This window comes from Marmota monax, unplaced genomic scaffold (assembly GCF_021218885.2).
Source record: "Marmota monax isolate L192 unplaced genomic scaffold, Marmota_monax_Labrador192_F-V1.1 WCK01_AAM20220418_F8-fsc00006, whole genome shotgun sequence".
Lineage (NCBI taxonomy): Eukaryota > Metazoa > Chordata > Mammalia > Rodentia > Sciuridae > Marmota > Marmota monax.
In genome coordinates, this window is record NW_026693712.1 from 2211734 (window position 1) to 2226483 (window position 14750).

Genomic DNA, 14750 nt, shown 5'->3' on the forward strand with positions numbered 1-14750 from the left:
TGACTTGCTGGGTTATCTTAGCAGTCAGCTGAAATGAAACTGGAGTCAAGTCAAACATACACCCCATCTGCCAGGTTAAAATTTCCTTGTGGGGAGAAGGCTACAGCAGACACAGAAACTGTCCCAGGCATGACCTTATCTGGAGTGCACCCAGAATTAGATGACCAAAGTCTCCAAATTGTCCTCACAAATGACTTGGCACGATTTCCATAAATTCAAGCAGACTTAAAATTGATTAGATCAAACAATTCTGAATGCTTTTTACTCTGTTCCCCCTGAGTTTCAGGTGATGTGTGTTGGATACTCTCTGAGAATAAGCATTCAGGCCCTCTTCCTGTTTGGCTGTGAATGTTGGTAAGGCATCGAATTTTAAGAGAGCAGAAGAAATACAGAGTGGCTGCAGTTCAAGTTCTGAATTTGTTGGGATGCACAATCAGTGCCAGTGGGCTGCCTCTTTTCCAGAATTATATGTGATTGATCCTCTTTAAATAAATCTGGCTAGCTAACAAATAGCTTTCCCTTGCCAACATTTTCTCAATATGGTCTCCAGACTCTTTATGGTGTAAAAAAATTACCAAATAAAATTCATGAAAAGGCAACAAGAAACATATCTTACAAAATTTCTGTACAGAATTCAAACATTGTTCTTGTGCCAGAAACACACAGCTGTGGGCCTGACGTGGCATAACCATCTGCTAGAAACTCCACACTCAAAGAGGCAGAGTTGGGTAGGTGCGTCCTTTGTTGGAAACACATAAACCATAGCTATGGAACTTTCCTGGATTTTTTTTTTCTTCATTGCCGTCTGTCCATTTGGATGGAATTGTCACAAGTGTTATATGCACAAGATGGTACAGACAATGTGGGCAAAATACAATTGCTTAAAGCAAATGGGTATTTGCATCTTTGTGCTTAAGCTTTCCTGATTTCAACTAGGTATGTGATTATTATACCTACCAAAAGGATGGGATCCTTTGGAGCATGAGCTCTGAAATAAGTACCTGTCACCTTGTGAACATTTAAATCATCCCTACATCAAAGTAGGTGTCCTAAGTGTCATGGCTAGACTTCTATTTCCTTTATAAACATCAATTTATATTGATACAATTATTAAAATATATACTACTGCTTCAGTTTTTCCATAGGAATCTGATCAAATTACGGTGTTCACAAAACTTATTGATAAAACTAAGAAAGCCCTTTTGGCAGCAAGAGTGTTTCTTTTCTCATTCTGCACATTGCTTACAGGATTCAGAACCCCAGGCTACTGGTACCACACTTATGTCAGTCACCTCAGAGAAAAAAATGCAGAGCAGTTTAAGAGATAACTTGGGTGGGCTTATATACCCTCAGAGCAAATGTTTCCTCTTAGAGTGCTCTTTGAGTCAAAGGTGGGTGATCTTAGCTGGTAAAGTCTGTGAACCCCTCTCAAGATGATGTGTCTTCATGCAATAAATAAAATACAGAAGACTAGATAGACAATCGATTATATTAAATACATTTATTAAACTGTTTAAACAAATGTATTTGTGATACAGCAATGTATATGCATTCTTATCAACCCATTAAATAAGAGACTAGGCAAAGAATCTATATCTATCATAATGTTTAGCTAAGTGATAGGCATAAATAATGTTTCTATTAAAAGTTTAATGCAATACAAAACTATGCATGAATTCCAGAAGTTACAGGAGCTGCTGATACTGCCAAGATATTTTGCCTACATGTGTAATTGAAGGAAACACTGAATTTCAGTGAGAGATTAGTAAAAATAAAGTTGTTTTCTGATCCAAGTTCATAGGCCCTGTAGGGTTCCCAGGTTAAGATCTCTGTTACTGCTTTTAAACTATTATGTCTCTGAACATGATGAACAAGATCTTTCTGTCTACATGGTAAGTGAAAATGTTCCATGAATATGGAAGATAATCTGGATCTGTTTTCATGGATTCTGGATTTTCTCTGTCAAAGAATGTATACGTAATGTTAACTTTATCTTTCTCCTCTCCTGGCAGTCTAACTTTGGATATAACATTTATCTCTGCATCACTGCCTATGTTCCATTAATACTCTTACTCCTTTCCTGTATTGCTTTTCCTTAGTTTCTTATTTGACCATTATTCATCTATTATTAATAATCAAGAAATGTGTTGATCACTATTACTCATTGAATAGTCACATCTTAATTCTCCCTGAAATGATGCTCTAAGAATGTCTCCTTTTCTGCTGCTGCCCACCCCTATTTCACCAAAGGCTCTGACTCCACAGCTATGAGAATGAACCTTGAAGGAATCCTTTCTCCTCTGGGTTTTAGGTGATATGTGTCAGATACATTCTGAGAGTAAGCATTCAGGCCCCCTTCTTATTTGGCTGTGAATGTTGGTAAGGCATCTAATTTTAAGAGAGCAGAAGAAATATGGAGTGGCTGTGCAGTTCAAGCTCTGAATAAATGCCACAAACTGCTTTCTGGACATATTCTCAGGGAGATTAAAAGACCTGTTCTTTTCTCTTGAGCGCTTGGCAGACTGTAAATTATCAGACACTTTCTCACTTCTCATTAGCTATAAGGGCAACATGCACAGAAGGAGTCTTGAGTTAGGTGGATGGCTGAGTTTGATTAAACTTGCAGTTCTCATCTACCTTTGAAAAATCTTAGATTCCCTTTAGCAATTGTATATGAGCAATTAAAAATGTCATGCCCAGATTCTATATATGTAAATTGGTTGTGACTGGCATATTTGCAGATTTTAAAATAGAATAACAAATAGAGATTAGGGGAAAAGTGACTGTTTATGTTTGTTCGATATGTAAGTTTTGCTTTTATTTTGTTGTTGATATTTCTTGTATATTTTTGCTTCATTTTTCTATGGAAGAGTAGGGTTAAAGCTTATCTAAATTACTATTCCTGGTGTCAAAAAATGCCTCAGTCACAAATATATACTTTGTAAATACTTTCTGATATTGCTAAAAAGGATGGGTTTGCAAAGCTGCTCAATGAAAAACCAGTGGAAGACATCTTTTTGGAAAATTAAATTAGCTTTATCTTTTCCTACTTCTAAAAAAATCAAACTTTTTCACTGCAAGAAATTTAAAAATTACATACATAATCATTAGAAAAAAATCTTATCAAAATTGACTACTCAGAAATGATCACAGTTAATTTATAAACAATCTTGCATACATCTGTCTGCTCATCTAAATATATATGGACATAGGTATCTATAAGTTTACATAAATGGAACAATTTTGGATTCACGCTATGCATACATGAACATATTTTCAAGTCAATCAATACAGGACTACATCATCCTTCCTAATGGGGACTTAGTGTTTCAATACAGCGGATCCCTATCCAACACCAGAGTCCATATATGAAAGACCAAGTCAAATCAACAGAAGGAATTTACAAGAATCACAAAGCAATTCATGGAGGAATAAAATCCCTTGATAGTGTAATCAGGAAACTTGTCCCCTCTTCCACATGGTGGCAACAGGAACTCTAGTCCAGCAGTCAGCCTGTGGGTAGGAGGCCCTGCTCAGTACCACAAAGGAGAGGAGACCAACCTGAGGCACACAGGTGAGGGTGTGACACATGGGTGAGGGCAGACACTCTTCCCAGATGGTGGTTTCTATTTCTACTCATGGCCAAAATAGGCAATGGCCATGCCAGCACCAGCAAGAGCATCATGTGGTCAGCATGGACTTAGAACAGTCTCAAAGCTGAATGATGTACCACTCGTATGTAATATGCCTCTATTGAAGAAGAAACTAAGATACATAGCTACATACAAAGTCCCCTGAAGCAAGGCTAGATGAGAACACTAACCCTGAAGAAGAGAAATAAAGCTTGAATGGCATCTGATTGGATATATGGTGGATTGACACAGGGGGGAAAAATTAAAATATCCTTTGGCCCAGGAAATCCTGATGATATATATAGCTTTAGGCACTCCCAGTAGGTATGCAATTTTATTCAATGTCTTCCTTTGAACACTTGCTACTGCTAAAAAATTAATTCATGCTCTGCTAAAAGGAAAACCTTCCCTTGGTGGGTAGGTGTCTAGTGTCATTCATTAGAAGGGTGTCCTTTGAGCCATTAGTACTTCCACAAATAAGACAGAGAAAAAATTGCTGCCTTCTATTGTAACACTATTCTGAATGTTATTCAAAGCACTGAAAACATTAAACGAATATTAAAAATATACACTTTTTCCTACTTCTGTATGATAAACTCCTAGATGAATGTTCAAATTACCCAGATTAGATGTGTAATAGAAATGGTAAGCATCTGCATTTGACATTAGGTCTAGGGCATTGGGCTAGGTCCTGCAGAAACCAAGTAAACAAAGACACTGCTTTATCCCTCAAGGAGTTCACAGCTTTATTTTAAAAGAGAGAAACAACTACCAACTACCAGAAGTAACTTGCTCTAGATCACATACAATATTAGTTTGAACAAAGATCCAGAAATAAGATAGTCTCTTAAATATGCTTATCTGAACAAAGGAAGATACTGCATCCTCCCTAAACTATTCCACACATCCCCTGAACTGGAATATGCTAATTTAACTGGTCAAGAAACCCTGACTCCTACAGACCAGGGATGCCATCTTCGTCCTAAGGATAAACCCAATCAGACAGCAAAAAAAATAATAATAATAATAATAATAATAATAATGTTGAGCAAGTGGGAGGAGAGATTAACTCAGTCCTGCGTGTGGATAGTGTTAGTTTAAAAAAAAAATGGACATGTCCGGGCATGTCTCTAAATATCCCTTTTGAGTAGGGAGGAATTTTTCCATTTGTTTATTCCACTCTAAGCATACCCTGACATCCTGTTGCCAGAAATATCCTGGCCTCCCCCTCCTCCCTTCCCCGCATTGTCTGCAGGTGCCTTCAGCCTAAAAATGAAGTCCTCTGCATGAGGCTGTAACAGGGCTCCACTGAATGTTTGGCAATGAAGCCTGCCTGGCTTGTTTTGCACATGCTTTTGGGAGATTTCCAAACAGATGCATATGCATCTTCACTTTCTTGGCAGGAGGGCTGAGAATTTAAGGATTCTTGTGGGGAATTTATGTTGCTCTGAAAACTTAACCCATCATGGAAGCTACATAAAAGAGTTCTATAAAAGACTCGACCTTTTGCCTCCTTTTGGAGTTTGTTGCTTGGCCTCCTGTGTCTTTGTTGCCTTTTATTAAAGCGTTAGCGACTTTCTTTGTGGACGAGTGATTTTCACTGTCCTGAGCTCTCTGGGGTCTATTTTATTTTCAACAATGATTTCCATTTCATCTGAATCTATTGTCGTGTCCAAAGATATGCTTCTTTATTCAGAAAATGCCATCGGTAGGGATGGAAAAAATATTGTCTGAAAGCCATTTGGGGGCAATTTAACAAAAAGGGGGTAGATAAATGAGAGTAACCTATAATTTTATTACCTGGAGCTACATGCTAACAAGGACAAAATAAGAAGTCCCCACAATGGGCAAGCTATAGATGGGATCAGTAGCCTGATTGGCAAATCCAAACAATGACTTGTTCCTCTGAGTCATTTAATCACCCACATGATCGGAAAGAACAAAGAAAGCCCCTATGTATCAGGAAGATTTTATAATTTCATATCTGCCTATATTTGTCTGGACTAAATACAGGCAAGAGCTTTTTAATATTCTCCCTAAAGGATACTTTCAAAACTCACCAAATAGAAATTATTCTGTGAAAAGGCAGAGATACAATGCTCTGCAAACAGTATTTTCTTAGACTGGATAAACTGCAAATAAAACAATACACAATGAAAATTAAACAGTAGTTGGAGAGAACAAAAAAAGTAACTGGGCCTCCTTTATTAGACATTGCAAATTATTTTAATAATGTTTAGCCAGATCCTTCCGTTGATAAACAGACTGAGAGAATGCCTTTTTTTTCCCCCTCTCCATCTGAGTAGATATTCCAGGTGTTGTTTTTAATTTGCTTCCCTGGCTGTACTTTTACTCATCCTCCAATTCCTTCCCCTCTTTCCTGTCTTACCTGCATAACCTGATTATACCTGACATGGATTCCTTCCAGTGTAGCCTCCCCACTGCTCAGAGACTGGCGGTACAGTGGCAGGCATTTAGACATCTGCACTGACTCACTGAATCTATTCTTTGGCTCAGTAGGACGCCCTGAAGAAAGGTTCTCAAGCAGGGTCTAACAGGATCTTTATGAGTTGGGAGTTTATTTTTCCCTCTTTAGGGTAACCACTTTGCTAGGAGATGACAGAGAGGCTGAGACTCCCTGCATCCGCTTCCCCCCTGGCACCCAGCACCAGGGATTTATGATCAGCCAAGCCCAGGGAACACCCCACGGAGGGCTACTAACAAGGCCTTGGAAAACAAAGCAAGTTTCTTTAAGGAGCTTATCTGCATTAGCAGCACTTGATTCTAGATAGGCGAGTGCACCAACAATTCCCCCTAAAAGAATAACAGTGGCGGAGGAGAACACACTTCCAACTGTGAAGCAATTAGAGTGCTGTTGAATGGCTGATTGCTTGCGTGTGGTCCCCTTAGTTCCCTGGTGGAGCGCGCTTATAGTTCTGCAATTGGATAAAATGGATTGGAATGAGCGCTGTCATATAGAACTGCCAGCTGTTCCACTGTTAATAAAGACACTATTTAGCTATTAATACATCCCATTCTTCCATGTTGTGCCCATTCAAACAAAATATCTTTGTTTGTGGAGGGGGTGTGACTGCACCTGTTCTTGATTCCAGAGTCTGTGGCCTGTGGAGGACCCCTTGTTACCACTCGGCAGCAATTGTAGCTTCCAGGCAGTGTCTGCTTGTAAAAGAAAGAGGGCAACCAGACAGGGAGATTAAAAAAGGAAATGGAGCTGTGGCTTCAGCTGAGCTGCCATTTCTTGAAATGGTATTTTAGGAAACACACATTCCGGTGTATTGGGTAAGTTAGAACTTACTTGTAAGCAAATTCCACGTGACTAATGATTCCCTCCTTTTTTCAAGAAGTTGTTATTGCATTTTAAATATTTGTGGGTGTAAAGACAGAATTCTCCAGATGATACCAGCAGGTGAGGAATGCAGCTTCAGACTGAATCATTAACCTGAGATACCATTTCCCAAATAAGCCTTTTTTTTTCTTCCTATTTGCACTCACAACAGCACACTCTTTAGCATGCTAGCTCAAGGAATCTACAATATCAGGGAAACAAGACATACAGATGAAGGAAAAATAATCCACATGAAGCAAGCCATGCTGTGTTCCCCTTTCCATGTGGACAGATTGGAAATACTAAGGGTAGTGAGTGGGGCCTCTCCTAAAATTGTAGTAAAGACCCAAGATAAAGCCATAAGTCAGGTTCTATCAATTGGAGAAAATTTTCCTGGAGCTTATAAAGATGCTACCTTAGCACCAATAAGGACATGACCACCAGGACCACCACCACCACCAAATCTGGTGAGCTGAGGACAGAAGAAAATAGAGGCTTCTGAAGTGGCTGTTAGGTTTTCCTGGGTGTGTCAGTTTATTCCAGCTGCTCTAAGAAAGTACCACAGGGCATTCTTTCTGTCCATTCTGGAGTCTGGGAAGTATAAGATCAAGGTGCTGGCAGGGTAGGTTTTGTTCTAAAGCCTCTTCTCTGGACTTGGGGGCAGCTGCCTTCTCCCTGTGTCCTCACATAGTTCTTTGCACACATGGGCATCTCTTCTTACCAGTACGTCAATTCCATTGCATCAGGGCCTCAACCTTGTGATCCCCTTAATCTTAATCACTTTCGATCTCCAAATACAGTCACCTTAGGGGTTAGGGTTAAAATATATAATTTGGGGTGGGGTGGAGGTGGAGACACAATTTAGTCCACAAAGCATAGTAATGATTTTCCTTTGTTGCTCCTGAGAGGTGAGGAATGGAAACACATTGTTCAAGCACTCAGAAGATTGAGGGTGATTTCAAAAAGGAGAGATGGCTTCTCTGGATTCCTGGCTGGAATCCACCTGGGTCATAAAAGCTGCAAGCAATCTTTCACTCAGTGTGCTCTTAATGCAGGAATGGTGAGGAATTCTGAAGAGTCTGACACTATCTTTTGAAGTAGAGGAAATGGACTTGGATGCCCTCTCTGGTCTAGAAATCTGTAAGGGCCGACGGGAAAGGCATAGACAGAACATGGAAAGGTATATATTAATCATGTCTTACATTTTCTATAACTCATGATATTTTGATATCTAAAAAATCTTTCTGGCCAGGGAGAGATTGATCCTCCCAGGGCTTGCCTGTGCTCAAAGAGGGCAAAGGGCTTGGCTGGGAGCATGCCTTTCATCTGCAAATCGACCACTCTGAGCTCACATCCTCCAGTCTCTTCTTAGATCTAACTTTCAAACACAAGTCAATATCTCCTCCACCCTAAATCAACCCAGGCCCATGTCCCAGACAGCTAACCACCCCTACAACCAAGAGCCCACCGACTATTCAAAACAATACAGAGTGGCTCAGGCTGCTCTGACTTGAATTTCCCATTGGAATCCTTAAAATGGTTCTGGTCCCTGATTTCTCTTTTGCCTCCTGACCAAAACCTGGTACTTCTCCAGGTGGCCCTGAATGGGATAGCATCCCCCTTCTCACAGGAAATGTACACAGTAAATTCTTCTTTCAACAATATTAGTCTGTGTTATTGTTCTGTCATCACTAAAAAAAAAAAAAAAAAAAAATCCCACAGATACATTCTGAGATGGGATGCCCAACAAAGCACCCTTGCCAAGCATAGCAGAAGACTTTATGGGGTCTTGTGGCACCACCAAGGGGGCAAAATCAGAAGGATTGCCAATAAGGTGGGTGAGCCAAAGGACAAGAGATGGAGCTGGAGGTTCAGCTATGTCTGTTGATCTCTACAACAGAGGGACTGTTGCCTCAAGAAAACAACATCCATGTACCCAAGAGCACGCCGTCTGCAGAGGCCACCAGCAGCAACTAAACTAGATAAAACCAGAGGCTGAGGAGCCTGAGGAACTTTCTGCCATAGATCTTTTAAATGATTGTTCATAGAAAGTGATCTTTGCCTCCTCACCTCTTTGCTGAACCTCCTACACAGGAGGAGATAGGAACAGAAATAAAAGGGACAGGGCGAGCATGTACCAGAATCATATCGCTCCCTCGTTTCTCCACTTTGATTCCTTGTAGCTTAATATCTAACCTGTCCAGGAGAACTTTAAATTAGAGAATGGCGAGTTAAACCTAGAAATCCGAGTTGAAGTTCAGGGATTTGAAGTTATAACTGCACGAGACTAAATTTTAATTATCAAAATTATGAGGAACTTGTACAGAGTTCATCCAACATAAAAGAAGGATTCAAAATAGTTAAAAGTAGCAGGAATTGTTCTTAGCTTATGTCAGCTTTGATTTTATTTATCTTTGTTAACAATCTTACTTCTGTCTGAAGAAATAAATTATTTGGGAAGGGTTGAAAGAATCATGCCTAATATAGTGAAAGTCACAAAGTAGGCAGGCCCGCAGTATAAATTTGTTGGATGGTAACATTCCCCTTTTCCCTTTAGGATATTTCTACAAAGTGTTAGTGAAATGTGTGTCTTTTTAAACTATTCATTTAAAAACCCCAACCACCACAGATATGGAAAAAATGGCTGCCAGAAGAATTTGGCAGCGCATCTTCAGAGCAATTCTCTAGGTCTCATTCTCTAGTTGGTCAGCTACTCATCTTGTAGTCTGCTGCCCTGGATATATATTCTAGCTTAGAATAATTTTGGAGGACAACTCTTTCACGGGAGCTCCTCCTTTCAGGTTTAACCCAGTTTCCTGCCTCTTCCTCTTCATTTCCCAGTAACTATTTCTGTGTTGGTATTTTAGTCCTTGGAATGTGACTTTTCTCAAAATTCTTTGTTATTTCAACTTTATTCCTCCCGCCATTCTTTGTGTCCATTCATTTATCTCTTCACGGGGTGGCATGATTCATCTGAGTACATTTTAGACTGGGAATCAGGAGATGCAGATTTGGTCCCTCTTCTGCCAGGACCATAGGAAAATGATTTTTGGACCCTCAATCCATGCATTGCCTCCCACCCCAAATCTTTTCTGACCCTAGAGAGACTATTTCTTCTTACTTATATTTTATTATCTGTCACTCTGCATTTATACCTAGTTGTTTATGTATCCATTTCCTGTACTCAAGTGTGATCTCCTTAAAGTTATGGTCTTATTTATCTCTGGGTCCCCAGTGTGTGTTATATATTAGGAGTTTGTCAAATATCCTGAAAGAATGAATGAATAATCAATACAGAACACAGCATTATTTGACCTTGTTCTTACTCTCGTAGTTCCAGCTCTCACAGTGCTAACACTGTGTTAGGAAGAATAAGGTAGACTTTGTTTTTCTAGGCCTATAACCCTTGTCAGCTTTATGAACCTGACCTCTAGCTCCAATGCTTCCCACAGTCAGGTTTCAATTTTTATTCATCCTTCTCCTACTTTCCACTGAGATAGTTTGACCTCACTTAATAAAAAAAAAATAGTATTAGTGAAAAAAGGATAATCCAAAACAAATCCTCTGTTCTAACAAGACAAATATTATTGCTCTCCTAGAGATCAGTGAATCAAAACATGCCTGAAAGAGTGGACTGATGTTTGGGTTCTAGAGATCTCTTAGTCTAAATGTTATATAAAGCCTCTCCCCAAATATATGAGGTCTAACATGCAAAGGATATGTGTCTATATTTGGAATAAGAAGGGAATGCAAGGAATGAAGCATTAATTGAATTAACCTGGAATAGACTCCGATATTCTGTACCATTGTACTTCTCCAGCTAATTCCATATTTGATTAAACTAAAACTACTTTGATATTTCCAGAAGCAACCTGATTGATGATGCTGTACATAGAGATTTAAGAGACAGATCTTATGCATTCAGGACTTCCCCCAATTTGGATTTTTATTCCTGTCTTAATCACACACACAATCATGGTGCCAGTGGTATGAAAGTCTAGAGTAGAACAAAGCATGTTGGTAGAAGGGAGTATGTATCATAAAGTATCACATACTGTACAAATTTGATTATGTTATATAATTCCTTTGAGTTTTAGTATACTTATCTATAAAATGGAGATACTATCTACCTCAGAGAGTTATTGTGAAATTTTATAAAATAACCTATATATAAAGCAGCTATCAAAGATATTTAACAAGCATTAGTTTGTTTCCCCTTAAGAATTTTTCTGAAACAGGATTACTTTTATTATTATTTTTACTAGCTCTGGACTAGTCAACCTGAATTACTAGTTATACTATCTGCTCAGACCCTAAAGGCTCTTGATCCTTCATTGAGAACGTATGCAGTAGCAGAAAAATGTGGAACAACTCCTATGACAAACGACAGTCTAGGAAGTTCTGCTTCTCTGCACCATAGTTACCTACAACAAATATGTATTCAATAATTCTAAATAGCTATTTCCTGGCATGCACTACATCTAATAGACAGAGGATGGGAATCAGAGCTGAAGAGAAGAAAGGAGGGAAGATGAGCATTTGGGTTGACTTACATGCGAGTTAGTAGATTCATTGTCACTGATACAGCTGAGTATAATGAGACTCTTCTTGTATGTCAATTTCTGTTGAAATACCAGGGTGCCCTGCACGGAATCAAACATGAGGTCTCAAGTAGCTCAGCAAGGCAAACTTTACTTCTGCCAGAAGGGCTATCACCAAACCTGGCTATCAAGTGCACCTGGGCATGAAGTCAGCTTGTTTTTATCCCTAAGGTAGTATGGCCCATTGCTCTGGTAGGAGGAGCTTCAGGTTGCAATCTGTGCAACTGACTCATTTTAAAATTGGGGCAAAGGAAAGGGCTATAGTTAAAATTGTTACAATTGGATCTTACATGCCAATTAAGACAAAATACTATATTTTGAAAATAGACCACTGAACTTTCTATTCTCACATGTGTTTGTTAAAATATACCAAAAAAAAAAGAAAGAAAGAAAGAAAGAAAGAAAAGAAAAAAGAGAAAGAAAGAAAGAAAGAAACTCTTGTCCTTGCTCTTTTCTCTCCATCAAATTCAGGTTATTATTGTCTGACTGTGACAAACTATACCAACCAGAATGAAGAATGAAGCTTTCAGACCCAGAGGTTGCTGTCTCAGCACCTGTTCTCAGAATACATTAAGACCACTCTGGGAATAGTAATAGTTCCCAACTTGAAAGTCTTTTAATTCTCTCAACAGAGGCTTAATTTTACTACATAATACTGATAAGCAAGGTGACTGAATTATCTTACTGTTCATTTGCTATTTAGTTGTTTAGGATCCCTTGACATTCCTGAATGGAAATGCAGCATTGATTTCAACTCTTGAGCTTAGTTACTTTTTAAAAAAATATACTTGGGATTGTACACAGGATCATTCTATTTCTGAGCTATATTCCCAGTACTTTTTATTAAAAAAAAAAAAATTTATTTGAGACAGTGTCACTAAGTTGCCTAGACTGGTCTCAAATTTGTGATTTCCCTGCCTCAGCATCCTGAGTCCCTGAGATTACCTATGTGTACTGCCATATTTGGCTTAGTTCTGCTACTTTTTAATGGAACATTAGTAATTATGCAAATACTTTCTTCAATATTCAATATAGAGTAAGTATGCTATGTGTTTAATTCCTTTCCTCATTAGTTCATGTATGGAAACATGATGACAAAAGATGCTTCTTGGTCTAAATTCAATGAGGAAAAACGCAATAGCAGGCAGAAAGCTCAGTACTTAGCTCTAATTTCCACACCAAGGAAAAGAAGCACTGAAACTGTCCACTGGGTGCAGTATTTGTAAATAAGGTGGTATAGTGGATGAATCTTAAATTATTGATAAACTCATTGACTAAATGAAGGTCATTCCAAAGCAAATAATACTCAAAACAAATAAATTGATGGGAAAACTTTTCTTTGAAGCAAACTAGTATTAAGTCAGCAGTTCTTAAAAAGGGTTTCCTCAGTCCTTATCAATGGATCATTTACTGTTGAGAAGGTAAAAGTGAAAAAATTTCTGGGTCAAAAAATATGCAAAATGATGTAATTTTTCATCTTTAGAATTTGAAATGTCTAGTAGCAAATTAAAGCTTTAAAATGTCATGCTGTTAAAACAAATAAAACAATACTGATTGACTTTAACATCTTATACTCAATTCCTGTATTTTTCCTATAACACAATCATTAACATCTGAAATTTGAAATTTTTTTTTATCAAGCATATTACTCTCTTCCATAAGATGTTCTTGGATTTTAATAACATCATGACATGTGTTGTGAAGATACAGGAGAAATTAGACGTTATTATGATCTCAAACTTATGCAAATAAATATTTGTAAATTAACACTTTTGGGGAAAGATGATATAATCTTCATTGAAGTGTTTTTGTGTCAACCAAATCCTTAATCACTACTACCAGGATACTACCCTGCACGTAGTAATTCTTCATTGAATATTTGTTTAATGAAAAATACTCTTGCTTTTCTAATGCCATACAATGTTTATGTCTCACAAAAAAATAATATTTTTTCCCAGATTTTTCTCAATTTAATATCTCAGTGGAGTTATTAGGAAAGGTATCTAGAATGAAGAAAAATCAATTAAAAGTTCAGAAAATGTGTTGTAAATATTAAAAAAATATTGTCTATCTTAGTGACAGCTTAATAATGTTCTTCAGCACATGAAAAGTGAATATGTGGTAAATATTACAATCAAATATTAAATAAAAACATTGTCTTTTGCAGTTTACTTATTCTTTTCACCTACGATGTACAAACAATGTTAGGTTTGGGGTTTTTGTTTTCGTTTTTTTTTTTTTTTTTTTTTTTTTTTTAGTTTTTACAACTGAATGCATATAATACTCTGCAGTTCTACATTTACTTTATGAGTGCTGCTGTGGATGGGGTGCAAAACCTTGGAAAGGGGGAGAAAGATAAATAAATGGGAAGCAATGGACCAGAGTGGTTAAGAGTGCAAACTATGGAATCAGACTGGTTGGGTTTGAATTATGGCTTTCATGCTGTCTAGATACTTGAACAAGTTACTTAACTCCTCTAACAGTAATTTTACCTCTCTGTAACTAAAACTATGTCAACCTGCTTCACATGGAGCTGATGTGAAAGTTAAATGACAGCATCCAAGTATGTATCAGTGTTATCACTGTGCTATGCACTTTAGCCACCCCAAAAGTATTTAAATATTCATTAAGTATTAAATGACTATGAGTAGTAGCACATGATAGTGCTAGGATAGGTGTATAAGCAAATTCTTACATAAGCATGGAGAAAGAAAAGAGAAAATCTTCCCAAAGAGAAAGAAAGAATCTTCTCCTTGGGAAGATTTTCCAGAGTTTTGTTGAGTCTTGGAGTAAGAGTCAGTAGAGATGGTGTGTTAATTTCCTATATTTGCCACAACAAAGTACAACAGACTAGGTGGCTTAGAACAAGATTTTCTTATCATCTTGTTATCGTTCTAGAGCCTAGAGATGAAAAATCAAGGCATTGGCAGGAAAAACCACCCTCCCTCTGAAACCTGTGGAGGTATCTTTCCTTGCTTCTTGCTTTCTTGTGCTTTGCCAACAATCTCTGGCATTCCTCCATTTGTAGATGCCTCGAATCCAATGTCTTCACTGTTCCTGTGACTCTTCACATCATGTCCCCTCTGTGCATGCTTGCTGTGTGTCCACATATCCCCCTCTTATAAGGACATTCATACTCAAATGGGAGTTCATAACTCACTTGAATCAAAT